This window comes from Haliotis cracherodii, unplaced genomic scaffold (genome assembly GCF_022045235.1).
Source record: "Haliotis cracherodii isolate W230 unplaced genomic scaffold, xgHalCrac1.p SCAF_22, whole genome shotgun sequence".
Taxonomy (NCBI): domain Eukaryota; kingdom Metazoa; phylum Mollusca; class Gastropoda; order Lepetellida; family Haliotidae; genus Haliotis; species Haliotis cracherodii.
Window position 1 is genome coordinate 11,486,821 of NW_027266278.1, and position 27,566 is coordinate 11,514,386.

The window sequence follows — 27,566 nt, forward strand, 5'->3', positions numbered from 1 at the left end:
TGTGTGTGTGTGTCAGTGTGTCTGTGTGTCTGTGTGTCTGTGTGTCTGTGTGTCTGTGTCCGCTAATCAAGTCAATGTTATAGTGCTAGCCCACTGAGATACCATGCCCTTGTTTAACATGAATACCCAACTCAAACACAGTATCCTGACTCCAAGCCGATCAGTCCTTGTTTCAGACACTTTAATAATGCCGAGTGACAGGCAGGGTAACAACAAGTACCATCTTTTAACTAAATGTCTTACAATTGTAGTGTGCCTATGTTTTTATACATGGAGGAAGGTTTACAATCAATCGTAAGCCATCATTTGAGGGTTTACAATCAATCGTAAGCCATCATAGGAGGGTTTACAATCAATCGTAAGCCATCATAGGAGGTTTTACAATCAATCGTTACAGCCATCATAGGAGGGTTTACAATCAATCGTTACAGCCATCATAGGAGGGTTTACAATCAATCATAAGCCACCATAGGAGGCTTTACAATCAATCATAAGCCATCATAGGAGGGTTTACAATCAATCGTAAGACATCATAGGAGTGTTTACAATCAATCGTAAGACATCATAGGAGGGTTTACAATCAATCGTAAGCCATCATAGGAGGGTTTACAATCAATCGTAAGACATCATAGGAGGGTTTACAATCAATCATAAGACATCATAGGAGGGTTTACAATCAATCGTAGGCCATCATAGGAGGATTTACAATCAATTCTAAGATATCATAGGAGGGTTTACAATCAATCGTAAGATATCGTAGGAGGGTTTACAATCAATCGTAAGCCATCAAAGGAGGATTTACAATCAATCGTAAGACATCATAGGAGGATTTACAATCAATTTAAACCAGACTGCAAGGGATTACATCTTAACTAATGTGCTCTATGGGGTGAATTCAACCATTTCAAAAAAAACCTCACAGTGTTACACAAAGAAGTAGGAGGTTTATTACTGTGGGGGTTCCGGGTAAGACGATATGTCCCCAGCAACCTATGCTTGTCGTTAGAGGCAACTAAATTGATCGAATGGTCAGACTCAGTCACTTGGTTGATTGCTCATGATGTCAATCACTGGATTGTCTGGTCCAGACTTGATTATTTAAGACATGGAGCAAGAAATCAATTAAACAACAAGCATCAACCCAAGCTTGGAGTTGGAGTCGGTGAGGCGGTCGCGATGCTGACAGACTGTTTCATCATGCTGTGATTGCCGTTCATGCGAATGAGTGATGGATCCTGCCTGTGTCGTGACATTAGGGAGAGATGGCAGTGACCTCTCTTAGGGTTGTGGACCGACAGGAGTTGGTTGAGAGGCCATAATCAAATATCAGAAATATCAGAAATAATCACTTTTGATTCAATCCTATTGACTATGGTCGGTCAGCAGCCTTGATGTTTTGCTTAATATTTCATGTTTGTTCTAGTTATTTTACAGTTTAAACTATGTGGGTTACTTGTTAATATATTGTATCTGTATATTTTGAATATTTTCATACTCTTGCCTGAGAATAATAGAATAAAAGAATGTCTGAGTGCGTGAGTTAGTGAGTGAGTGAGTGAGTGCGTGCGCGTGCATGCGTGACTTTAGACGTTTGCGACAGGTAGGCTCGGAGTCTGTATGATGTAACTGATCAATGTATGCAGGTATTGTATCTCAGTGGTCAAACTCTATAAAACAAGTCCAGACTAGTACAAGCAGCCACACACACATACATTCACATCGCTATGTTCATGATGTAAGCAAAATAATCTTAAATGCAACGTTTTTCCCATTTCACCTCATGTTACCACAACTGGTGGTTGCCGCAACTAGCTGCAAGATTGCTGATGCCGCGGAAAGAAATCACAATCTCCTTGACTACAATATGGCTTCGACAGACCATGCAGACTGTAACATCTTGATATTTACTTTAGTATGTTGAAAGTTTGATCTGCATGTCAAAGACTTCGAAAATAGAGCAATACATTGCCGTACAATGTTTTGGACAACACACAGTCCTACTCAGAATAGACAAGATTTTTTTGCTTGTGTCTTAAGATATTTTTTCGGGATTACTGTTAACATTGCTGGTTGGTTTGTTGTGCCAATATCATGTGCACTTTTATTTCAAGGTGGGTGAGTGAGTGAGTATGGTTTTAGCAATATTCCAGCCCAATCAACAAACAGTATCATCTCACAGCTCCAAACATCACCAACCCACCAACTCCCTACAGCGCCATCCTGTTAAATCCTGTTAAATCCTGTAAACTCCACCCAATCAGCAAACAGTATCATCTCACATCTCCAAACAGCACCAACCCACCAACTCCCAACAGCGCCATCCTGTTAAATCCTGTAAACTCCACCCAATCAACAAACAGTATCATCTCACAGCTCCAAACATCACCAACCCACCAACTCCCAACAGCGCCATACTGCTAAATCCTGTAAACTCCACCCAATCAACAAACAGTACCATCTCACAGCTCCAAACATCACCAACCCACCAACTCCCAACAGCGCCATACTGCTAAATCCTGTAAACTCCACCCAATCAACAAACAGTACCATCTCACAGCTCCAAACAGCACCAACCAACCAACTCCCAACAACGCCATCCTGTTAAATCCTGTAAACTCCACCCAATCCACAAACAGCACCAACCCACCAACTCCCAACAGCGCCATCCTGTTAAATCCTGTAAACTCCACCCAATCCACAAACAGCACCAACCCACCAACTCCCAACAGCGCCATCCTGTTAAATCCTGTAAACTCCACCCAATCCACAAACAGTACTATCTCACGGCTCCAAACAGCACCAACCCACCAACTCTTCACCATGTTCACACAGCTAAATTACGCAAGCCTTCACAGCACCATCCAACAAACTCTCCACACAGCCTAACCACACAACTCTCTAAAGCTCTGCCTAATGTGTTACAATGGAGGACAATTATCAGCAACCTGTGTTAATTATTTTATTGATCATTGTTTCAAACTACCAGTTATTCCCAGCATGATGGAATCTGAGGAATGCAGTGTAAGGAGCTTATTACAGTAACCCAATGGGGAAACTGACAGGGTGATTATTTGTTGTTGCACAATGTGTTAACTGGTTATTAGCATAAAACTCACTTTCATTTTAGAATGCGATTATCATGATTGTTGACGGATTAGATTGATTGTAATTGAATTCACGAAATAGGAAAAAGAACTTGCCTCATCAGCAAAATATAAATGATAAATCAGGGCTCCATTTAACTGGATGAAATCCATACCTTATCAACTTGGAATATTTGGTAAGAGCAGATCGCTCGCTACCAACCCACACACTCACCCATGCACGCACCCACCCAACTGTAGACCAGTACCTCGGGCATCTGTGTAACTGTAGACCAGTACCTTGGGCATCTGTGTAACTGTAGACCAGTACCTTGGGCATCTGTGTAACTGTAGACCAGTACCTCGGTCATCTGTGTAACTGTAGACCAGTACCTCAGGCATCTGTGTAACTGTAGACCAGTACCTCGGGCATCTGTGTAACTGTAGACCAGTACCTCAGACATCTGTGTAACTGTAGACCTGTACCTCAGACATCTGTGTAACTGTAGACCTGTACCTCAGGCATCTGTGTAACTGTAGACCAGTACCTCAGACATCTGTGTAACTGTAGACCAGTACCTCAGACATCTGTGTAACTGTAGACCAGTACCTCAGACATCTGTGTAACTGTAGACCAGTACCTCAGGCATCTGTGTAACTGTAGACCTGTACCTCGGGCATCTGTGTAACTGTAGACCAGTACCTCAGACATCTGTGTAACTGTAGACCTGTACCTCGGGCATCTGTGTAACTGTAGACCTGTACCCCAGACATCTGTGTAACTGTAGACCAGTACCCCAGACATCTGTGTAATTGTAGACCAGTACCTCAGGCATCTGTGTAACTGTAGACCTGTACCTCGGGCATCTGTGTAACTGTAGACCAGTACCTCAGACATCTGTGTAACTGTAGACCAGTACCTCGGGCATCTGTGTAACTGTAGACCAGTACCCCGGGCATCTGTGTAACTGTAGACCAGTACCTGGGACATCTGTGTAACTGTAGACCTGTACCTCGGTCATCTGTGTAACTGTAGACCTGTACCTCGGTCATCTGTGTAACTGTAGACCAGTACCTCGGACATCTGTGTAACTGTAGACCAGTACCCCGGGCATCTGTGTAACTGTAGACCAGTACCTGGGACATCTGTGTAACTGTAGACCTGTACCTCGGTCATCTGTGTAACTGTAGACCTGTACCTCGGTCATCTGTGTAACTGTAGACCTGTACCTCGGTCATCTGTGTAACTGTAGACCTGTACCTCGGTCATCTGTGTAACTGTAGACCTGTACCTCGGGCATCTGTGTAACTGTAGACCAGTACCTCAGGCATCTGTGTAACTGTAGACCAGTACCTGGGACATCTGTGTAACTGTAGACCTGTACCTCAGACATCTGTGTAACTGTAGACCTGTACCTCAGACATCTGTGTAACTGTAGACCAGTACCTGGGACATCTGTGTAACTGTAGACCAGTACCTCGGTCATCTGTGTAACTGTAGACCAGTACCTCAGACATCTGTGTAACTGTAGACCAGTACCTCAGACATCTGTGTAACTGTAGACCAGTACCTGGGACATCTGTGTAACTGTAGACCAGTACCTCAGACATCTGTGTAACTGTAGACTTGTACCTCAGACATCTGTGTAACTGTAGACCAGTACCTCAGACATCTGTGTAACTCTAGACCTGTACCTCAGACATCTGTGTAACTGTAGACCTGTACCTGGGACATCTGTGTAACTGTAGACCAGTACCTCGGTCATCTGTGTAACTGTAGACCTGTACCTCGGTCATCTGTGTAACTGTAGACCTGTACCTGGGACATCTGTGTAACTGTAGACCAGTACCTCAGACATCTGTGTAACTGTAGACCTGTACCTGGGACATCTGTGTAACTGTAGACCAGTACCTCAGACATCTGTGTAACTGTAGACCAGTACCTCAGACATCAGTGTAACTGTAGACCTGTACCTCGGGCATCTGTGTAACTGTAGACCAGTACCTCAGACATCTGTGTAACTGTAGACCAGTACCTCGGGCATCTGTGTAACTGTAGACCAGTACCTCAGACATCTGTGTAACTGTAGACCAGTACCTCAGACATCAGTGTAACTGTAGACCTGTACCTCGGGCATCTGTGTAACTGTAGACCTGTACCCCAGACATCTGTGTAACTGTAGACCTGTACCTCAGACATCTGTGTAACTGTAGACCTGTACCCCAGACATCTGTGTAACTGTAGACCAGTACCTCAGACATCTGTGTAACTGTAGACCAGTACCTCAGACATCTGTGTAACTGTAGACCTGTACCTCAGACATCTGTGTAACTGTAGACCAGTACCTGGGACATCTGTGTAACTGTAGACCTGTACCTCGGGCATCTGTGTAACTGTAGACCAGTACCCCGGGCATCTGTGTAACTGTAGACCAGTACCTGGGACATCTGTGTAACTGTAGACCTGTACCTCAGACATCTGTGTAACTGTAGACCAGTACCCCGGGCATCTGTGTAACTGTAGACCAGTACCTCAGACATCTGTGTAACTGTAGACCTGTACCTCAGACATCTGTGTAACTCTAGACCAGTACCTCAGGCATCTGTGTAACTGTAGACCAGTACCTCAGACATCTGTGTAACTGTAGACCAGTACCTCAGACATCTGTGTAACTGTAGACCAGTACCTCAGACATCTGTGTAACTGTAGACCAGTACCTCAGACATCTGTGTAACTGTAGACCAGTACCTCCGACATCTGTGTAACTGTAGACCAGTACCTCGGGCATCTGTGTAACTGTAGACCAGTACCTCGGGCATCTGTGTAACTGTAGACCTGTACCTCGGTCATCTGTGTAACTGTAGACCAGTACCTCAGACATCTGTGTAACTGTAGACCAGTACCTCAGACATCAGTGTAACTGTAGACCTGTACCTCAGACATCTGTGTAACTGTAGACCTGTACCCCAGACATCTGTGTAACTGTAGACCAGTACCTCGGTCATCTGTGTAACTGTAGACCAGTACCTCGGGCATCTGTGTAACTGTAGACCTGTACCTCGGGCATCTGTGTAACTGTAGACCTGTACCCCAGACATCTGTGTAACTGTAGACCAGTACCTCAGACATCTGTGTAACTGTAGACCTGTACCTCGGTCATCTGTGTAACTGTAGACCTGTACCTCAGACATCTGTGTAACTGTAGACCAGTACCTGGGACATCTGTGTAACTGTAGACCTGTACCTCGGGCATCTGTGTAACTGTAGACCAGTACCCCGGGCATCTGTGTAACTGTAGACCAGTACCTGGGACATCTGTGTAACTGTAGACCTGTACCTCGGTCATCTGTGTAACTGTAGACCTGTACCTCAGACATCTGTGTAACTGTAGACCAGTACCTGGGACATCTGTGTAACTGTAGACAGTTAGGGTGGCCTCTTGCCGACACGGCAATTCAATTCCCATAACTCTGTGTAGAAATTCAGTTTGGCCTGATTTTACATATTTTCCCCCTTTTTGTTATAAAAAAAGTATTAACTTGCATGAAGAAAGACACAAATAGTAACATACATTCATTATGTTTGTATAAATGTACTTTTGAAAAAAAAATAACAGTAATCTTGACTTAGAAAGGGAAAATGTTAAAAAAAATGATGCAAAACAGTAGGGTCATTTCAATTGGCAACTGCAAACTTCATTTGATGAATTTTGTAATAAAACTTATATAATTAGAATCGCAAATGCTTAAGGAATACTATAACGCACCGTAACGCGATGATTTTCGCCAACTTCCATGCGTAACGCGGTGGCGAAAAAATATCAAAAGCAGGAGAAATGTGTTGGAATTGGTGGGCAAGCCATTCGCGCGCGTTCAAGGGAGATAACCGAGTGCGGCTTATTTACCATCAGCTGCCAAGAAGAAGAAGCGGCAATAAAATATACAACTCTAAGTACATCGTCATTATTAAGCGTAATACAATGTTGCCTTCAAACAAAAAGACATTGGAGAGAGAATGAGGAAATTCTCAAAAGCTTTGACTGTCTCAGGTACCCAAGAAATTTCGTTACATTTTGAGAGCTCTTTTACCGGATGTGCAGACAACTTGAGAGTTCTTCGACCGGATCAGCTGACTACTTGTGCCTAATGTCAGGTCTCATCGTATGGTCAACGCAAGTTACACCATGTGAATTAATTATGGTAATTCCTACAAACACAATCGTGATCTTTGCTGTAACACACAGGAAATGTTACGTAATGACCATGTCGGGCAGGTGTTCTGTTTATGTAATAAACTTGTCAGTGTCACCAAGTTGTTTTTACAGTGATTTATTGCACCTCGTTAATAAAATCAAAGCCAGCATTCCCTTGAACCCACGAAGTTTGCAAGAGAAATTTTAGTTGTTTAGTTGTTTATGTTTATATTGTTTATGGCATTTTCTTGTTTTCATGAATTTTGTATGACAATTTTGATAACATGAGAATCGCAAATGCTTACGGAACACTGTAACGCGGTGGCGAAAAAAAAGGAGAAATGTGTTGGAATTGAGACAGCAAATTTCAATATATTATAACCATGATAACGCGGTTGGTTTCCGTGGATATCGCCTGACAAATATGTCTGTGGGATTTTATTATATGTAAATCTGCCGCCACACAATTAAATCGAAAATTACAGTCCCCAAGAAAATACATTTTCAGAAAAGATCGAAAGCAGGAGAAATATGTTGGAAATTAGGGGAGCATGTGGTATTTTATTAGCGATTTTAATTGTGACAGCATATATATGTGTGTGTGATGGCGATACTCACCTCAATGTTCCCTTCCGCCACTTTATTATGTGGCGATACGGTACGGAATAATTCGAGCATGCGAAAGACGTTCGTGTGATGTTAGTCATGTCAGTCGGCATTTGTCACCTCGAGTTATCGGCACGGACACGATGTTTAATGCCAGAATATATACATGAGAAATCTTTGTCACATGTGGTAACCAACCACGATATGTCCACGAAGTTCCATATTTTAAACATCCGCGCGATTTCCATCTGAAGAACGGTCAGAATATAACAATTCAGCAAAAACGATAAGCATTGTTGTAATCAGACCAACCATGATCCGGCAAAAAGCTTTATTCCGGCGCAGTGGTGACCTGGCATTACACCTAATTTGCATATCATGTGACACATTATTTCGTAAACAAACGCGCTTATTCTGAAATAAGAAATGCAAGCCTTTCTGTGCGCTTTACATATTATTTGGCATAATTATTTAGACTGTATTGCTACTGGCTATAAATTATCGCCAACTCCCCGTTGTCGCACGGGATATCATTTTAATTTTGCTCGTTTTCATTAGAAGAGAGAAATATTTATTCGAAAATGATAAACAAAACACTAGTGAGGAAATATTTTTTAAAAAACCCCACAATAATCGCCAAGCTCGAATACAGTTTTATCAAAGACATGCGGGCTAACGCGACTAATTCACTCAAAAATTTAAAAAAAAAACACAATGACGCACTTCCGTTCTGGCATTGCTTTCTATCGGTCAGTCATTTCTTTCTCAAAATACAATTCTGGAACCTATTTGAGCTGTACATAGCATGTGTATATATCGAAATCCATAGTACATAAGATAAGCATGTAGAGATCGAATTTGGGGAATATTGGTTTGTCAGATTGCAGACGACAAATTGGTAATGTCACTTGTATAACTGAAGCGCATGCGTGATCACGTGGCACGCGAAAGTTCTAACAGAGATCAACTGAATCTTATTTCACGAATTGAAATCACGGAGTGACAGAAATGAAAAATAAATGGCGATAACTGGTCGGTGACCAGTAGCTCTATCATGTCTACAATGAGGTCATGGCACGACGTAAAAGTGATCTGTGCCGTGTATGTATTGAAATGTTCCGTAATGAGCATGTCGGGCAGGTGGTTCTGTTTATGTAATAAACTTATCAGAAGTTGTTATACAGGGATTTATGGCATTTCCTTGAATCCACGAATTTGATAACATTAGAATCGCAAATGCTTACGGAACAGTTTTTTAACTATTTTCGCCAACTTCCATGTGTAACGCGGGTGGCGAAAAACATTTAAAAAGCAGGAGAAATGTGTTGGAATTGTGACAGCAGATTTCAATATTTTTAAACATGATAACCATGATGGTTTCCAAGAATACCGCCTGACGAATATGTATGTGTTGTTTTATCATACATATAAATCGAAAACAACAGTCGTCAAAAACGGAGATTACAAGAAAAAATGGCATACATTTTCAGAAAAGATCAAAAGCAGGAGAAATATGTTGGAAATTGGGGGACATGTGGTATAATATTAGCGATTTTGATTGTGACAATATATATGTGTGTGTGATGGCGATGTTTACCTCAATGTTCCGTATCGACACTGCATTATGCAAATGCTTACACAAATGAACACACGGTTGTTTTCGACTATTTTCGCCAACCTCCATGCGTAACGCGGTGGTGAAAAAAGATCAAAAGCAGGGAAAATGTGTTGGGATTTGGGGGGCATGTGGAATTTTAATAGCAATCAAAATAATTGTGACAGCAGATTCAAATATTTAGAACCACGATATCGCGGTTGATTTCCATGCGTAAAGCATTACCAATATGGATCTGGGGTTATATTATATATGAAACTGCCGCCACACAAATAAAATCGATAGTAAAATCCCGACTGTCCTCATTGGATAAATGTTGCTTAAATATACGATTAGCAAGCATTAAATTCCAACGTGTTGCGCATATGTCTTTTTCCCATTTCAACTGGTGGTTCTTTAAGGGACCACCAGTTGAAAAGGGTAAAAGTCATATGCCTGGCGAATCATATTTGCATTACCAGTGGTGCTAAGCGCTTGCGGGCTTTTTTTATACATGTTATAAGGCGCTGAGACAGCGACAACGAACTTGTGGTAAACATAGTTTCACGGAGTTTTTGCTCAGTTTAGTTACTGCATAAAACATTATGAAATCGGGTAAGTCGAAGTGAAACGGCAATTACCTTGATTACTTCCATGACTTACGCCGTGGCGAAAAAAGATAAACAACCCAGGAGAAATGTGTTGGAATTGATGTGCATGTGGATTCAAGCAATTGAGATACTATGACATGCCAGCAACCCATGCTTGCCGTAAAAGGTGACCATGCTTGTAAAAGGCGACCAACGGGATCGGGTGGCCAGGCTCGCTGACTTGGTTGATGCATGTCATCGATCCCAAATGCATGGATCGATGCTCATAATATTAATCACTGGGTTGTCTGGTCCAGACTCGACTATTTTACAGACCGCCGTCATATAGCTAAAATATTGCTGGGTGCGGCGTTAAACAACAAACAAACAAACGATGACATGCATCAACAAAGTCAGCGACCCTGACTTGGTTGATGCATGTCATCAATCCCAATTGCGTGGATCGATGCTCAATATGTCAATCACAGGACTGTCTGGTCCAGACTCGATTATTTACAGACCGCCGTCATATAGCTGGAATATTGCTGAATGCGGTATTTAATATATGTTGTGTTGGAGGGAGCGTTATTTACATGAGCCAGTTTGGCCTGTTATCAAATCTCAGATGAATAAAATATGATTAACCCTTATTACATGTTGCGGGGTGTCTTATTTCATACAAAACCAATGTTCTTAAACACATCACCTTGGGTGAAACAGATTTATTTCCTTGTTTATAGCGTCGATTTCATAATGCTTGCATGCGTATGGGATAACATAAGATTGTTATTTGATATTGTTAATATGCTGTGGGGCATTTGATATTTACAGTCCACATGCCCACGGTGATTTTCTAATATATATTTCATATGCATACAGTACTTCTAGAAATAATGCAAATTCCTCAATCGGCATACACATGTGCCATACACAGGAAACTCTGTATATTTAATTGTCCACTGTGATTGGCAGTTATACAGTCATCCCCCGCGATAACGCGGGTCTCGGGGCCCATGGACGACCCCCGCGTTATTCCAATTATGGAATGTAGGTCGGGTGATAGTTGAACTAAAGAGGAGTCCAATACATGTACTGTATATGCACACTTGAGGACGTATGTGCATAAATGAGTAAGATCGATTTTTTGTAGAAGTTTTGATGTTCCGTTATTGTTAACTACTTTGACTGTTGGGCCCATTTGAATGCAAATATGGTAAGATATACATGAATGAAATAATCTTTTGGGCTTGAAATTTCATAACTTCGCCACAGTTGGGTGTCCCGTCATGTCGGGATAGCGTAACTCACGCAAACAGTGCATTGTCCAGTGTCTGGTCGTACCCCGTCTTTTCCTGCTTCATGCCAAGGCCTCCGATTCTGTCTTTAGCCTGTGAATCTCTTTCTCTCTTGATCAACGCTGACTTCTCCGCAATGCTTGTCGTCTGCTTTTCAATGATGCCATGATGAATTGGTACAGAAAAAACTGGGAACTGGACTTTTATATACCCAGTATGATTTCAGCACTCACTTCTTCTCACTTTTAATGTTGTTTCAGATTAGTTTTAACTCTTACATACGCGACAGCTTGATGTTCAAAACTAGTCACAGCAAAGATTGATTTGTTAAATTGATGAAGATGGAAGTCGGATCATAATTAGGTCCAGATACGGAAAACCTACGTCGTGTGTTTTAAACAAATAAAAATAACAGGTGTTCATTGTTGTTTGGATATTATTGTATTAGGTAATCCCTGTGCTATCACCAAATACGCGTAATCAAATGGGAAACAGCATGAAATTTATGGGAGCCAGTGATCACCCTGCGGTCAACTGGGATGACGCAATACAGCACGTGACTTCTCCATAAATGAACTTACCCCTCCACGTTAAAATATGTCGCCTCTTGTTTTGTTTACATTGACAAACAGGGGGATAACTGCACATTCCATCAGCAACTAATATATATATATATACAAAGTCAAATAGACCGTGCACGCGTTGGCACAATATCCCGTAATTGTTGCCAAAATATTCTTCATTTCAGAAGGTATATATATATATATATATATATATATATATATATATATATATATATATATATATAAACTTCATATATGAGAGAATCACGATTTCTTTCCGTGGTATGATAGTTGATGACACCACGAATTAGCCAAAGTACTATGTATCGACATCACAGGCGCGGCGTTTTGCGAGAATGCAACGATTACTTGAATCGGAATTCGCTCGATCGTTCATACTTCCAGTCACTGGCGAAGAATTGTGAAAGTGTAAGACAATCGAAGCGAAGCGAAAATTAATGTATTGATGTCAATATCGAAATATTTTCTATATGATTGTATATGAACACATTTAACATTAATAATATACCAAGAATTGCCCAATAACATATGGAATTGATAACAGGGTAAAATATTTTAAAACAAATTATTATCTAAAAATATTATGCTATTTTAATATAATACATTTTTATGCTGCTGTCACCCATCTTGAGTGCCTCATGTTTCAGTTAATTTAATATGTTTTATGTACATAAACATGTACAAATACATGGACATATCAATAAGAGGTCTGATTTACTCCTAAACGTTCATCCAGTAATGAATGCGTCAAATTAACAGTGACAACAATAACGCGTCAGGCTGTACTTTACAATGACACAACCTTACGAGTTTCTTTGTCAACAAGTAAGGGTTAGTTTCTGGGATATGCATTAAGGCACTTATATCAACTTTTTACAGACGTGCACGTCTCGAATTCCTTGAATTGGCTGTATGGCAACGTGAACCCGGGAATGATTTTAATTGTTGACAATCGACCGTGCAGCAATATACATCTACAGTATACTTCATCGCTATTAGGACCCGTTAATCCGACAGCCTCGCACTCCCGACATCGACACACCAAATTTGCAACGAACTGCTGAAATCACTTTTTAATTAGTCTCGTTAATCCGACACAGTGATCAACGTACTCCGTGGTCATCTGCCCGCGAGTACACAGACAAGTGTTTTGATGCGAGACGAGTCGGCGAGTAGCTGCATATTTCAACGTCTGCAGAGATAAACTTGCTTAACAATAAACAATTACGGCTTTAAATAAACAAAACAGGATTAATCACATGCCTCGATTACCTCAATCTCATTAAACTCATATGCAAATTCTCGCAACCGCTGTGGACATTACAGGTCACGTCAGAACGACCTTCCGCGAAGTTTCACCGACCAATGAAATTACTAACAGGAAGTCGACATAAGCCACTAAGAAAGCAGCTTTCTAAGCATTTGCGGCACTAGTTTCAAATTGGCGACTTGCATTCCCAACTATGCCTTATAAAGAATTTTAAGTCAGACAAACAGTCCGTATCAGTAGTTTTTGAAAAAGTATTCCGCTAACATAGTAACATAACAATATGATTATTTCCTTTTTTAGTACAACGTGTTTGAATTGTTATCGAACGTGTAGTTGTCCGATTTTCGATCACGAACGTTAATACTACCTAATTTCGTTTATCCGACATAATTATATGCAACCAATAATGACGGATTAACAGGACTTGACTGTACGATGAACACATCCGACCTTAAGAGGACGTTTCACAGTGAAATATGCCCCGGTCACATTCCCACAACAAGAAAAAAAGTATCAACATAGTTTGCTTAGTGTTTGTTAAATTGTCGATTCTTCTTCTCATTGTTAACATAGCGAACCACATCGCGGTTGTTTGTTACACTACTACAAATAACTTGTGATTGTCATGTTTTAACATATTATTAGCAGCTGCTGTAGAAAATTCCTATGTCCTTAAGTGTACATACAACGGTTCAAAATTACAAAACGTGTCTATTTTTCCGTTCTGGCCGACGTTAATTCATTGGACCTTCAAAACCTGTGTAGCATCGTTATCGTAACATTTAAATGACAACAAAATAAGTACACACTATTATTAATATCAATATCTTCGTGAAGATCCGGGTTAGCATGGTTAGAATTGGTCTTCAGCAACCAATACTAACGGGATCGGATGGTCAAGCTCGCTGCATATATTGATGCATGTCATCGTATGCTCGTGAATTCACTGGATTGTCTGGTTCAGACTTGATTATTTACAGTCCGCAATCACCCAGCTGTGCGGTGTTAAACAACCCCACAAAGAAACAAGTCACCTCGCCGTAATGAAGTCCGGGAGTCAATTATTGTCGGTAAACCGCAGTGCATTTTTTAATTCCAATAAATAACGGTAGAAACATACACGTAAACACGCGCGCACAGTGAATATCACAGGCAACATTGTGTGTAGAAAACATACTGTCCACATGTTTTCAGAATTTGAAAAACCAAGTTGGCCAATGGAATTTATGCCCGGGTAAAAATATTTGCATAAAGCGAATTCCGACCTGTCGACAACGGACAAGTACGTAAACCATCTGTCTAGTCATTGAAAAAGATCATGTTTTCTTCCCCATTTATATTTATGTTTGATGTTATTATTCTTGCATTTGCTATAGTGTATATTATAGCTTATGCAACATCTTGTTGCCATAACACGCGCAATTGGACTTGCTACAAACACCCGCCTGAAACACGTGGTGCTCTTTGTGATGCTGATGTATCCCATAATTATTATTGTAAGTGCTCACCAATAAATGGAGCTGTTGATGACATCTAAACATGATTTCAGAATGAACATGTATATTTGGTGGGACTTAATATTTCATAAAGCAAAGAAACAAGACAACAGGCGTACGGATTTCTTCCGTTGACTTTTATTTCTAACATCCTCAAATAAACGATCAAAAAGATATGCCTTAACTGTTCCATGACGTGGATGAAATAACTAATCAGCTGCTACCGTATTTTCTTGAGTATAGTGAGAATTTTTTGTCCAAAAAACACAGCTGTGTAGAAGAGGGTGCGCACTGTACACGAAATAATGAGTTTTTATAATTTTTTTCCCCATGGAAAGATATTGCCGTGAGCACGTAACACCGGAAATACCATGTCAACAAATCCATACTGAAGTACGAAAATTAATCATGTAATAACACTGTCTGGCTATAAAAAGTGTTGTTGTTTTTAATATCTGGACTTATGCATGTAACTTATTTCATTAATTTGATTCAAAATTCCTTTTAATATTGTTTTAATTAATTTCGGCGAAATCGCGTGTGAAGCGAGCGGAAGATCGCGCAACTCACCTTTATTAACAGCAACCACGGTCAGATTACCGCTATTGACGCCTTGAAACGAACATTAATTGACAGAGAATGGATACATATATCATAAATGCCATACTTTGACTCGTTAAAAGTAATATTTGTTACAGTTTGACGATTCTATGTCAACACGTAGTTCTCGCGATCACGTGCGCGAGAACCTTGACGGTGACTGGTCAGACTGGTTCCATGTGAAAAAGAATTACCCGGCAATAGCGATCAGCTGCTTCGCTAAGGGATATTATTATTTGAAATATGTTTAGTAAAAGCCGCAACTAAATTAACAAGATATTGGGATATATTATTCCTGATAAAAAATAGTTTTAGATACAATTTTTGCCGTTCCTTGCATTAAAATACTGTAAAGTTATATATCATTGGGTGTGTCTTGACCGAATCACCGGTAGATTCCAAGAATACGTGTGTACAGCTGATTGCTGTGTCCGGCTTAGTTTACGAGAAAATACACAAGGTAATCTTAATCCCTGGATGTAAAACAACGCCTGGCAGAACACAAAATCCAATTTAAACGGTAAATAAACATGTCTGGTGATTTTTTATCTCAAATTTCGAATTTGTTCTGACCAAGTTTTTCATCACCCGTTCGTTTACCGGAATTCGCTGAAGGGGTAGATCTACGGTGTAATTTTTTTCTGCACTTAGCATTCGATTCCCCCCCCCCCCCCCCCAAAATACTGAATGCCCTAGAGGGGAGTGCGCACCATACTCAAGAAAATACGGGTAATTGATAAAGGAAATACCCACACACATTTTGTGAACTCTCAACATGTTCAACTGAATGTCATATTAAATCGTAGACCATTCATTGTGTGCTATGATGAATAGATAAACCACTAAACTCGTGAAGTTCACGTAATAATTTTCAAACAATCCTGATAGTGCAACACGTCAATTTTAAATCACACACATTCAAGTACACACACGTCTTTCCATGTATTCACATTCACCCGCTAACCGCACAGGCCGCGGACAGCTAAACGAGCCTCCTGGTGGTAATGAAGGCTGGGAATCAACCAAGTGCTAACGGTGAAGTGACACCAATACACAGGATATTCAAAGTCCTTTTACACGCGCTTCATTGACTTTGCCCACGCACGCGAAAAACCGGGTCCTGCAGTAGGAATTGAAAATCCGCATCCCAAAGAGGCCACCCTGACTGGTAGACCAGTACCCCGGGCATCTGTGTAACTGTAGACCAGTACCTCAGACATCTGTGTAACTGTAGACCTGTACCTCAGACATCTGTGTAACTGTAGACCTGTACCACAGACATCTGTGTAACTGTAGACAAGTACCTCAGACATCTGTGTAACTGTTGTTGCATCAGCAGTGTCCTCCAATTACATTGATGTTAGTGACAGTCAGCAGTTCTCACACTGTAGACACGAGACATGTGGTAGAGATGTACTTCAGGGACACCTGAGTCTGCAGATGACTCACTTGTGTTTATTCACTATTAGGCAACAAACAAATACTTCTGTTTCAGTTGGGACCCAACTGTTTTTATCACAGCTGTCAAGAAACCAATTTTTAACATTTGAATTTTTTGTTGTTGCCTCATATCGCTGCTGTAGCTAATCTGACTTAATTTGAGAAAAATATTAAGAAAAGATAAAAGCCCTCCCTATTGAACCATATCTGTTGGGTCTGTGGTGCCTGAAATAAAAGTATTTGGGGGTTTGACCTAAGGGGCAGCGGGGTAGCCTCATGGTTAAAGCATTCAGCTGAAGATCTGGGTTTAATTCCCACATGGGTACGATGTGTGAGCCCATTCCCCGTTTTATGCCGCTTTCAGCAATGTTCCAGCAATATAATGACGGGGACACCAGAAATGGGCTCACACATTGTAAGCTAAAAGATTTGTGAGACAATACTCACTCACTTGACACTCATAATCACCTGGGATCCGTGAAGATCCGGGGTAGAATAGGTCTTCAGCAACGACTATGTTTGTCGTAAGAGGCGACTAACAGGATTGGGTGGGTCAGGTTCTCTGACTTGGTTGATGCATGTCATCGTATCCCAATTATGTAGATCGTAGCTCAGGATGTTAATAACTAGATTGTCTGGTCCAGACTTGATTATCTACAGACCGCTGTCATAGAGCTGAAATACTGCTGAGTGCGGCGTTAACAACAAACAAACAAGAGCTATCATCTGTATCATTGACCTAAAGCATTGCAATTTTTGCAGTTTTTGTATCCTGATTGTTGGTTCGAATTCCCCGTTGCCCCGGATCCTTGGCCCTGATCCTTGGCCCTGATCTTTGCCCCTGATCCTTGGTCCTGATCCTTGGCCCTGATCCTTGGCCCTGATTCTTGGCCTTACTTCAGTTTTTACAATATTAATAATGTCTGAATGCATTATTTCATCTGAATCAAGACGCGATTTGTCTTGTAGTTATTTTTGCGATTTTTCAATATAGATAATGTCTGAATGCAGGCAGGTAACTTTAAAGATGGGCAGACAACACTTATGGGCCATCTGCCCTGCTGTCTTTGTGGGTTGTAAAACTATATCCAACACTGCTCACTAAACTGTGATATGCCGTGAGTTCTTTTGAAAGTGATGTAAAGTCACAAGCCACACACCCACACATGATGATAAGATGAAGAAAACTTCAAAATATTGCTGTATCTGCATTTTCTTACTTGATATTTGTGACAGTCGGCAGTTCATAAAAATTGCACTGCAGAGACTTGAGTCTGGCTTTCATTTTCAGCTGTGCTACATTGATGTCGTCATGAAAAAGTAAAGAAAACTTGTAAATGTCATTTGACAGATGAGATCGGCAGACTGTCTCGTTTATATTTTATCGGCAATCTACATCAATAATCCTGTCCTCCTGTCTCTACAATCAGCATTGCCAGAAGAAAATAGTTGAAAACACCTGATCTGTAACTTGAACTTCAAACATGTTTATAATGATAACTTGATGAAGTAGATTTTAAGATGGAATACATCATATTGTCTTGAAGATTAGATTAAAATTGAAATTATTTTGCCAAATTGCAGTATCAAAATCCTCTCTCTCGTGTGTGTGTGTGTGTGTGTGTGTGTGTGTGTGTGTGTGTGTGTGTGTGTGTGTGTGTGTGTGTGTGTGTTTGTGTGTGCCATCTCACAGCTCCCAACAGCACCAACTCTTCACACAGCTGAATTACACAACTCTCAACACCACCATCCAACAAACTCTCCGCACAAACTCTCCACACAGCCTAACCACACAACTCTTTAAAGCTATGCCTAATGTGTTACAATGGAAGACAATTATCATCAACCTGGGTTAATTATTTTATTGATCATTGTTTCAAATTACCAGTTATTCCCAGCATGATGGAATCTGAGGAATGCAGTGTAAGGAGCTTATTACAGTAACCCAATGGGGAAACTGACAGGGTGATTATTTGTTGTTGCACAATGTGTTAACTGGTTATTAGCATAAAACTCACTTTCATTTTAGAATGCGATTATCATGATTGTTGACGGATTAGATTGATTGTAATTGAATTCAATTATTTTAGAAATAGGAAAAGGAACTTGCGGCAAATGCCACATCACTCTCCACAGCGCCATCCAGCTATCTCTCCAGACAAACTCTCCACCAAGCTGACAACATATTGTTATCTAATGTTGCATCCTAGCTTTTGCCGTATTGACAAAAAGAATCCATTAAACAACACTATAAATTGTTCAGGCCTAAGTGATGTAAACCTAAAAAATGTGCATGTTTGCAGCAAATTTCACATTTCAACATAGTTTTCTTCTGTGTGTACACCAAAGATTCAGTCTGGCTACTGCTAATGTGTATTCCATGACGTATGTGTAACATTCATAACACACTTGCTACACCATGTGTGTGTGTTTGTTCTATGCTATGCATGAGTGTTATAGTCGTAACACCCCGATGGTAATGTGTATCCCATGACGTATGTGTAACATTACTAACACACTTGCTACACCAAGTGTGTGTGTTTGTTCTATGCTATGCATGAGTGTTATAGTCGTAACACCCTGGTTCAGTCTGGCTACTGGTAATGTGTATCCCATGACGTATGTGTAACATTACTAACACACTTGCTACACCATGTGTGTATGTTTGTTCTATGCTATGCATGAGTGTTATAGTTGTAACACCCAGGTTCAGTCTGGCTACTGCTAATGTGTATCTCATGACGTATGTGTAACATTAGTAACTTGTACATATAATAGTTATTTCATAAAAATAATTTCAAATGCTTTTGGCTACATACAATATTGGCTACCTCTGAATTTTGGACAGTAGACAAATTGAAATTTAGGTCGCATTGGCGACCGTTTTAGTCGCAACTTTGAGGCCTGAAATGGAGCCTTATAAAAATAACTGGTATCCTGCAGAAAGGTGACTGTATCTGTTCAAATTATTAAAATGATGCAGATGGTGGGGGACCCAGTCATCTAAGGTGCCGCGATTCGCTGTGCAGAGTTGCGTCCCTTCGGTACACCAGAAACCTATGATTGTGGGTTCGAATTCCGGTTCGCCCCGATTATGTTTCTAGGTTTTTCAGCACCATACCCATGCTCGTGGGTTTCACCAAAGTGGTAATCATCTGAGACCTGCATCACTTCAGGCTTTCTTCCCACATTAAGCTGACACGCCGTGATAAAACTGGAATTCTGTTCAAAGCGGTGTTAAACCCAACTCACTCACTCACTCTTTGTGGAAACAGGACACAAAATAATACTTGAACAAAGTGTGGGTCAAATGTTCGACTGAAATACATTCAGCAAGGATCTGTAACCATGGTAACTTAGGGTTTATGGTAGGCTGTTATTACATACATATATGAGCAAGTAACTTGCAGTTAACTTTGACTTAAACATACCTTTCTATCATTGTTCATCATCAATTAGGGGAGAGAGTACGGTTTACTGTGCTTTGAACAGACCCTGAAAATAGCGGTATAATGTTCTTTGCTCATGTGACTTGTTCCTGATATTTGCGATAACACACAATCACTTTGTTTGAGACTGTAAGGAGACACTTGGTTGGGATATGTACATAGCTTTATGATGTCTCTAGAAAGGTGACCTTGTGATACAGAGGATGGTACAGTAGAACACGGTTATAGCGCACAAACAGATACAACGAACTGTTAAAAAATGCCTTATTTATCTCCTATATAAAATCATATAAAATTTACGTATATAATGAATGCTCCATAGGGAACTGGGGCGGTCGGGTAGCCTAGTGGTTAAAGCGTTCGCTCATCACGCCGAAGGCCCGGGTTCGATTCATGACATGGGTACAATGTGTGAAGCCCATTTCTGGTGTTCCCCGCCGTGATATTGCTGGAATATTGCTAAAAGCGGCGTAAAACCATATTCACTCACTATAGGGAACTAACGGATATAGCGAACTGATATCTGATCACTGACAAGACCAAATACCACTAATTAGTGACGTGTATAGCGAACTGAGAAATCTCACTCAGTGTCAAGTGTCACTGACAATTGGCTGTGCGCTATCAGCGGCGAATCAACACAATCCCACGAATCAACACATTTAGCGGTGATGGATCAACCTTGTTAAACTTAAATGAATGTCATGAAATGTTATCAGTTGAATGCTATGAAGTGATCACTGCTAATACAAGTCAGTACCCGAGTACCCAAGTACCCGAGTACCTGTCCCAGCCCTGTTTTCTAACTCAGACAGGTTTAAAGATTATGGCAAGCTCTCACCACAACATGTGCTGATTGGTCAATTTCAACAGTCTCAAATTTGTCATGGCGTCATCCTGAGAGTGGAATGTTGTTGTCTGACTATATTATAATAGTTTTATCATGATATGACATTAATACTCAGTTTTCATATAATAGTTAGATCCACAGCAAGTGCTTTTAGAAGTTATCATGGTGTAATGTTTATGCAAATTTTCATATGATTATAGAACAGCAAGTAATACATATTAGGATCGCGGAAAAATGCAGATACAAATTATAAGTAGTTTCAGTTATAGCTTTTAGATAGATGCTAGCCTAAGGTGACGAAACCCGTCTCCCAGACATACTACCAGTATTCAATAAGAGAGAAGTTATGTCTACATAGTTTAATAGATTTAAAGCCTTTTGATAAATAATAGCCTAAGGTAACGAGAACCCATCTCCCAAGACATACTACTGATATTCATTAAGAGAGAAGTTATGTCTACATATAGTTTAATAGATTTAAAGCTTTTAGATAGATACTAGCCTAAGGTAACGAGAACCCATTTCCAAGACATACTATTCAATAAGACAAAAGTTATGTCTACATAGTTTAATAGATTTAAAGCTTTTAGATAAATACTAGCCTTAGGTAAAAAGATCCCATCTCCAAGATATACTATTCAATAAGACAAAAGTTATGTCTACATAGTTAAATAGATTTAAAGCTTTTAGATAGATACTAGCCTAAGGTAAAAAGATCCCATCTCCAAGACATACTATTCAATAAGACAAAAGTTATGTCTACATAGTTTAATCATGTTAATAGATTTAAAGCTTTTAGATAAATACGAGCCTAAGGTAAAAAGATCCCATCTCCAAGACATACTATTCAATAAGACAAAAGTTATGTCATACATAGTTTAATAGATTTAAAGCTTTTAGATAGATACTAGCCTAAGGTAAAAAGATCCCATCTCCAAGACATACTATTCAATAAGACAAAAGTCATGTCTAAATGGTTTTATAGATTGCAATGTTATATCATGAAAGTTTCATCAAACAAGAAACAAGGCAACAAATGTAGCTGTGTTGTTCGTTCGTTCGTTCGTTCGTTCGTTCGTGAGTTAATATTTAAGATCACATCAGCAATATTTCAGCCATTTCGTAATCGTCTGTAGATGCTTGGGGACAAGTACAAGATGTGAGGTGGAATTCTTTTATCATGAGCTGGGCCATGATGAAACTTTTCAAATTTAGTTATGTATAGGATAAAATACTTCCGAGGGTTGTTATGATATTTAAAACCCGCATCCCGAGGGATTTTCCGAGGGAAAGGGTTTTAAATATCATAACAACCCGAGGGGAAGTGTTATATCTTACTTATAAACCGATTTTGAACCTTAAAATTATCCCCAAACTAAATTTCAACCCATTATAAGTGTACAATAAAGCACGTCCAAGGGCTCTTATCACATTCAAAACACGCATCCCAAGGATAACGGTTTTAGATATCATAAAACCCAGAGGGGAAGTGATTTATCTAACTTATAAACAGAAAAAAGAAACTTAAAACATTTATATCAACAGGTTTTGAACAAACTTTCCATGAACCTTAGGAAACTGGTGTAAAATATCTGTTGCTGGCGTACGGATCTTGAAAAGGACATTCTAAAAAACAGTGCGGCTTATCAACACCTCTGTAGCCTTGTGGTACACTCACTGGGCTACAGATATGAAGGTTGCAAGTTCGATCCTCGGGAATATAAAGAAAACATTTGATTTTACATTTCATTACATGTTAAAATTTGAACGAAAGTTATATTAATAAAATACCAAGGACATTATATAAAATCCCTGGGATATTATAACACAATATATAGCAAAAAAGGCTTGAATATCCTATAAAATCCCGGTGATATTATATAAAATCCCAGGGACATTACAACGTCCCTGTTTATGAGATTTAACCCGACTTGAAAACAATAGGATGACGTCACCGGTGGTTTATAATCCCGTTTATTTTAGTTTGAGTTAATGAGGTTTTATTGAGTTTATCCTGAATTCCATACTTATCACTTTTTCCAATAAAACATGATTAACATGCCAACTATGCCAAATTGTTATTTTAGAAAACAAGTTAATCTGATCACTCCTGTATGTTTTAATCTTTACAGCCATTCACAGACATTTCATGTAAAATTATTGTCCTCCTGAGAGTAAGTTCCACATCTTTCAAAGTAAATTTAGTAAACTACCATGTTTTTAATCATAGAATATGTGTCTGACTTTACCAATAATCGCCAACACTTAAAGGGATGCTGTAAATCCTGCTTGGGTCCATGCAGGTAGCAAAGGTACTGTAAGTCCCCATGGTCCCCAGTATGGTGGTTTACCCTCAGTGGCTGGTGATCTATAGCCCCTTTTTATCATGTTATTGTTATGTATAGTGCTATCCTTTTTTATGATTCCAGACCAGTTTTATATATTTTTCTGTGATAATTATTTTTTTAAAAATCTAGTTATTTAACTGTTCTTCGTTGTCCTTCGTTTTATATAAGTTTCAAAGTATTTATATTGTTTAACCATTGATAGTCACAATATGGCTGAAATATTGCCAATGTGCAATTTTAGCTCACTCACTCACTCACTCACTCACTCACTCACTCACTCACTCACTCACTCACTCACTCACCCACATTTCACACTTCGGACAAATGGCCTCTCTGCATGTTTTCACAGTTAAATTAGATGCCTTGTGTTCGTGATCTTGATTAGCGGGGTAACTAGACAGATTTGTCTAAATGCCTAGTTGCCTTGGTAAATGGAATGCCAGCTAGAGTCAATTACACGCGAGACTTAAGCTGATCCCACTGTACACGTATAATAGCTTTCACAATGAGGGTGTCTTTACCAGGCTTAGGCTGATCAGACTAATATTGCTGGTTGCTACAGTGAACAAAGCTTGATGATGTATGTTGTATTTATAAAGTGATTCCTTATGAAAGTAAACATTATTTTGACACCATATAATTGTGTTAACCTTAAAAGCCTTGTGTTTATGTCATTGGGACACAGAAAAACATCAGTTTCTTAATACATATCAATGGGAACATTAATTTGTATAAATATTTACACATAAGACTATTTGGAAGTTTAAGCATTTTGCATGTGATCAAATATAAACGTGCGTGAGTTTTAAAAGTCAATGAGATCTCTATTGCAGCTGGGGGCATGGGTGGCCCAGTCGTCTAAGGCGCCACAATTCGCTGTGCAGAGATGCGTCCCTTGGGCACGCCAGAAACCTATGATTGTGGGTTCGAATCCCAGTTCGCCCCGATTATGTTTCTAGGTTTGTCAGCACCATACCCGTGCTCGTGGGTTTCACCGAAGTTGTAATCGTCCGAGACCTGCATCACTTTGGGCTTTCCTCCCACATTAAGCTGACATGCCGCGATATGAATTATTGTTAAAAGCAGTGTTAAACCCAACTCACCACACCTAATGCATCTTTATGACACTAGCCTGTAAATACTCTGGACCATAAGTACACCACGAGCAATGATTTTTACATTTTACGAGTTTGGTTTCAGATATGTTTGGTGCTATCAAATTGACAGATAACATGCTATAGACTTGAAAACTTAGGTTTATGTCAGTGAACTAACCGTCCTAAAGGTTTTACTCCGTCACTCACTCACTCACTCACTCACTCACTCACTCACTCACTCGCTTTGAAAGGAGTGAAATCTACTGTATATAAGCTGACTAGTAGAATCAAAAGGTCTTTGTGAGGACTGACATACCTCTGTGTGTGTTAAGGGGGATAAGGGGGTCAGGCTTTGTTATCCTGTTGTTTTTCTGTACCCTGAATCTTGGAAGACCCGGGGCAGAACAGATCTTCAGCAACCTATGCTTGCCATAAAAAGGCCACTATGCTTGTCATAAGTGGCCACTTGGTTGATCCATGTCATCACATCCCAGTTGCATGGATCGATGCTCATGATGTCAATTACTGGATTGTCTGGTCCAGACTGGATTATTTACAGACCGCCATCATATAGCTGGAATATTTCTGAGTGCGGTGTTAAACAACAAACAAACAAATGTTGTACCCAGATGCAATCAAACTCTGGCTGGTTATTTTATTTCCATGTGGGGACGATTTTGAGGTCACCATTTTTGGTTTAATGTTTAGCTTGTTAAGGAGCTCAATTATTACACAACTAGGAGCTCAGTTAATTTAAAAAAAATAAATTAAAACAAGGAACTGTTATGTTTGGCCTCTTTATATTGTCTTCAAGAGAAAGCCGCAATATTTCTTTTTCTGCAGTGTATAGCAGTCTATACAGTCCAATATCAACCCGTCATGTTTATTATGGAAAGCAATTTGTCATGCACATAAGTATATATGCAAATATACCTTAACCGCAGGTCCTATCACTAAATTGTCCCTAACTACCATAAGCCTGTTTGTGGCTAGGCTCTCCCAGGATGAAGAAGTTCATTTAGTCTATGTGATGCGGACATTAGTTATCAGCAGTCTGACCTCTGGCTCAGAACTTCTAACAAGCCAGACAGGCTGCTGTATGAAGATAACATTACACAGATTAGCAACAGTTTCAAAATGGTGCCTTATTGTTTGCTTCGGGGGAATCTTTGAAGTTGATATATGTAGATACGTGATGTCAGCTGAGCGGGGCCAAAAGTTAAGAAATTGGATCACTTTATGAAACAGACATTGTACAATGATTGTGGAGGTGAGGTGAATTTAGGTGAGGTGAAATTGCGTCCAAGATTATTGCACTTAAATAGTAACATGCTTGCACGTGTGTGTGTGGCGGCTTGTACTAGTCCAGACTAGTGCTAACCCACTGAGATACCATGCCACAGTTTAAAATGAATACCCTACTCAGCATGCTCAGACACAGTATACTGACTCCAAACCAACCACTCCTTGTTTTGGTCCCTTAAAGCTGAGCGCCCGACTGGGTAATTACAAGTACCATTTTTTTATGTCTTTTTGTTTGAAGCGGCCGGGGATCGAACCGGGGGACTTTCCCAAACAGTAATAGCTGCAACAATGTTCTCCTTGGCCTTTCATGGCACAGTAAATATAAGCTGACCCACACTGAAGTGAACTAGGGGGGCACGGACGGCTCAGTCGTCTTTGGTGCTGCAATTCGCTGGACAGAGTTGCGTCCCTTGGGCACGCCAGAAACCTATGATTGTAGGTTCGAATCCTGGTTCACCCCGATTATGTTTCTAGGTTTATCAGCACCATACCCGTGCTTGTGGGTTTCACCAAATGTCTCAGGCCTGCATCACTTCGGGCATTAAACCCAACTCACTCACTCACACAAAATCACTCACTCACTCACTCACTCACCAGTGGTAGGGGTGTAGAAAAAGAGGTACCGCATTCAACGTAATATGCGCCCTGCTCTAATAAGCGCCAATGGCGATATTTGCTAATTTGCTTCCGATTGATCAATGTACACAAGACTTATTTAATAGGCACTCACTCACTCACTCACTCACTCACTCACTCACTCACTCACTCATCTGAACTTCTGAAGCAGTATTAAACTAGGGTTCGACAAATCCATTTTTCAGGGATTATCTTGGATTGTTTTTTTGTGTGAGAGAAACATCTACCCTGGTTCAAAAGCTGTGAGATTTTTTGGATTTTGGACTCTTGAGATATTTCATCTTCAAACAGTTGAAACTGTATTTGATGTTTGTTATTTGTGTCTCGAAATAAGATGCAATTAATGTTACGAGATTATGTAAATATGTCCTTGTGTATCCTGTTACCATATACACCATATTATTCTGATACAAATATTAAAAAAATATGTGTATGTTATTGGATAATGAGCATTGTAAAGTGAAATAAAGTACTATTTTCATTAGTATTTATGTAATTTTTTGTTCATTGTTTAACACGATCAGCTGTTCATTGGTGGCATGCGGGAGACAATAATCTACCGTTAACAGTTTTCTAGGTCTTTGACCATGTGTGTTTAGTTTGTAATTGAATGAATTCAAAGTGAAGTGAAATAGCGACTGTTGTTAATGGTGTAACAGTTTGCTCAAATAAAAATATCTTATTTACATTTGAGAATAATATTTTATGAAACACAGTCCTTTCCTCGTTTTCACTGTCTATTTCAGTCAGTCTCGTATACCTTACCAAAGGAAATATTGTTAAATTTTCAATTAATTAGTTTCAACAGTTTCTCCCGTGTTCAATAAAAAATGTATATTACTCCAGGTTTACTCTTTTGTTTTATTAGCAACAATGAAGTTGTTTGTTTCCCCAGAAGGTGGCGAGTTTGCCACGTTCAGCAGTCAAATGTTGATGAGGAACCGGGAGTTGAAAAGACGGTTGACAGTCATGATGTTTATGAGTTACATTTCAATAATTAAGTTGCCGTTTTCAATTTTTATAGACAAATCTGGAAGCAAGCAAACCGTAGCATCTGCTAACCTCTAAGTTCAAGGGGCGGTCGGGTAGCCCAGTGGTTAAAGCGTTCGCTCGTCACGCCAAAGACCTGG

General features: G+C 39.9%; 1 protein-coding gene across 1 annotated transcript in view; it reads left to right on the forward strand.

Moving 5' to 3' along the window:
- LOC139471416 (anoctamin-7-like) overlaps nt 1-27,566 on the forward strand; it is a 144,908-nt gene that overhangs the window by 31,836 nt on the left and 85,506 nt on the right. The gene's annotated exons all lie outside the window — the stretch shown is intronic.